The following is a 2,952-nucleotide window of genomic DNA, read 5'->3' on the forward strand; positions in this document are numbered from 1 at the left end:
ATAAGACTTCCTTTTCTTATCTGTAAACATGGCAATAACCTCCAGCATACGGTTTTTGTGAAAATTTAAATAAATGATATTCTTTTTAAGTTAATGATCTGTTCTTCTCAAAAAGAAAAGCAATCTAGCTAGGGTTATTTATATGGTAATGAACTTAATCTGGTTGAAGTGCCAGTATTTTTATAACATTGAAAAAAGCAGAAAGCAAATCTATTTAAATCATATATATTACATTTCTAATTGGTGGGATAAGATCACAGAGTCCCCTCTTTTGCCTTTTGTCTACTGTTAACCCACCACTCCAAAACGCACAACAGGAGAACAGATTGTCTGGATATACTGTGTTTATTTTAGCTGTTCCTATGGAATAAATTCCTTCTGAATTTAGTGGCTTAAAACAACGATAAACATTTATTTTCTTACATCATTTCTATGGATCAGGAAATTGGGAGCAGCTTAACTGAGTGGTTCTGGTTCAGGATGTCTCAGGAAGCTGTAGTCAAAAGTCATCTAGGGCTGCAGCCATCTGAAGGCCTAATTAGAGGTGGAAGATTTGATTCCAAGATGGTGCACTCACGTGGCTGGCAAGTCGGTGCTGGCTGTTGGAAGAAGACCTCATTTCCTCATCATGTGGCCCTCTCTGCAGGGCTTCTTGAGTGTTCTTACAATATGGCAACTGGCTTTCCCAAGAGCAAGTAATCCAAAAGAAAGCAAGGGAAGCTGCAATGACTTTAGTGACCAGTCTCAAAAATCACACTCTCTCATTTCACAGTGTCCTATTGGCTGCACAAGTCAGCCTTATTCAAAGTGGGAGGAGATGACACAGGGTGGAATATCAGCAACAGAATCATTGGGGGCCATCTTGTAGGCTGGCCACCACATTTACAAAGGACTTAAAGGCTGTTTTCTCAAGAACTAGATTAAATCAACTTTTAAAATATGCTGTTTTACTTTAAAACTCCCTTGGTCAAGACTTCACCAAGATTCTTGAGTTTAAACAAATGCTGGAAATAGGAAGTTAATTCCCAAGGCCATATTTTGCTTATTCTTGACTGGGTATGGTATGAGTGGGTGGATTCTTCAGGGGGAGTACATCAAGCAGTAAGACATGGCATTTCTCACCCTGAAACAAATAGTTTAGTGTCTTCTCAAACTTTGTATTGCTGGCACATGTGTGCTAAAAGAAAAACCTTAGACAAATTAAATTTAACACGGTTTAGTTGAACAAAGAATGATTTGCAAATTGGGCAGCCTCCCAAGCCAGAGTAGGCTCAGAGACTCCAACGCAGCCACCTGGTGGAAAAGTTATAGTAAGAAAAAGAAAAGTGATACACAGAAAACAGAAGTGAGGTATAGACACAGCTGGGTTGGTTATATCTTGGCATTTACCTTATTTGAACATGGTTTGAACAGTTGGCCCTCTTTGATTGGCCAAAACTCAATGATTGGCACAGACAAAGGTTACAGTCTGTTTATACCTCCATTTAATTTATAGTTCACCATATAGGGAGAAACCTTTAGGCTAAATTTAAAATATGTAAGGAGGCAGCTTTAGGCTAAACTTGATTTAACATGTGTGTATGGTAGATATCAGAGTATTTTGCAACAATATCCATGTTCTCTTCTTCCTGAGATAGGTCCTTGGGACTAATTCTTACCAATGGGATGTAGGCAGAAATTATGTATGTCATCTTCAGACTGAGGCGGTTGAGTGGAATGCGATTTATCCATTCTCCCTCTCTTTTGTCACCTGTTGATAGGATGCAAAGCATTGGTAGAGGAAACCATGGCACTAGAAGATGATAGAGCAACCAGTTTGAAAGAGCCTGGATCCCTGAATTAATGTACGGAGCAGAGCTCTCTCTCTGCCTCCTGAGAGATCCATGTTGAATGATGATGAGAGTGAGAAATAAACCTTCATCATACGAAGCCACTGAAATGGGTTTTTGTTACTGCAGCAAGTATTACTTGCTGTGACTAATGCCAAGTATAAATCATATTTAAATCTTTGCCATCCTGGGATTCAATTTAATTATTACAAAACTAAATTCATGTTTACTTTAATATTCATGTTTTCTCATAGAAGATACCATTTTTTAAATAATAAGAGTGCCAAGCCCCAGAACATAGCTGTAAGGTGAAAATGTATAATGTCATAACTTATTACATGACATCTGGGTCAAGAGAATAGAGGAGATGGTGGGGTTTAAAAATAAAAAGTAAATAAGGGTTATAAAAAATGCAATACTATATAAAAATTGATCCAATGTATTCAAAAATTAAAGACTCTCTATCTCTTAATAAATACCAAAGCACCACAAGATTCTTTATATACACCAAGGACTAGGCCAGTAGAAAAAACAAACAACTTTAACCTTATAATTCTAGAATGAAGGATCATCTCTAGAGTCCTCAGTAGGGCACTTATAAACAGTTCCTAAAATCTTCTCGGCACAATCAAGGGCTGTTTCTCGATCTCTTTGTATAAAAAACTAGATGGCATTCTTTTTTTGTAATTTAGACTCTATTAGTCTGTTCTCAGGCTGCTAATAAAGACATACCCAAGACTGGGTAATTTATAAAGGAAAGAAGTTTAATTGACTCACAATTCCACCTGGCTGGGGAGGCCTCACAATCATGGCAGAGGAAGAAGGGGAACCAAGCCACATTTTACGTGAAGGCAGGCAAGAGAGCGGGTGGAGGGGAACTGCCCTTCATAAAACCATCAGATCTCGTGAGACTTACTCAGTATCACGAGAATAGCACGGAAAAGGCCCACCCTCCCAATTCAATTACCTCCTATGGGGTCCCTCCCACTACATGTGGGAATTATGGGAGCTACAATACAAGACGAGATTTGGGTGGAGACACAGCCAAACCATATCAGACTTTATTCATTTTGGTTCTTCCCTTGAAGAAACTGAGTCCCATAAGGAAATGGAGGAAAAGAAA

The 2,952-nt window shown here is 38.5% G+C and overlaps 1 long non-coding RNA gene across 2 annotated transcripts; it reads right to left on the reverse strand.

The window, feature by feature from the left end:
* Positions 1-334: 334 nt before the first annotated feature.
* Positions 335-2,711, reverse strand: LOC126952243 (uncharacterized). 2 transcript variants are annotated; one of them, XR_007724825.1, is made up of 3 exons: positions 2,607-2,711; positions 1,659-1,750; positions 335-599 (listed from the first exon to the last, which is right to left on the reverse strand). It is a non-coding gene; the product is annotated as an uncharacterized LOC126952243 (long non-coding RNA). The 2 variants fall into 2 exon arrangements; XR_007724826.1 differs by having other exon boundaries at positions 335-720.
* Between the last annotated feature and the right edge of the window lie 241 nt (positions 2,712-2,952).

The sequence above is a fragment of the Macaca thibetana genome, chromosome 4 (assembly GCF_024542745.1).
Source record: "Macaca thibetana thibetana isolate TM-01 chromosome 4, ASM2454274v1, whole genome shotgun sequence".
Classification (NCBI taxonomy): Eukaryota; Metazoa; Chordata; class Mammalia; order Primates; family Cercopithecidae; genus Macaca; species Macaca thibetana.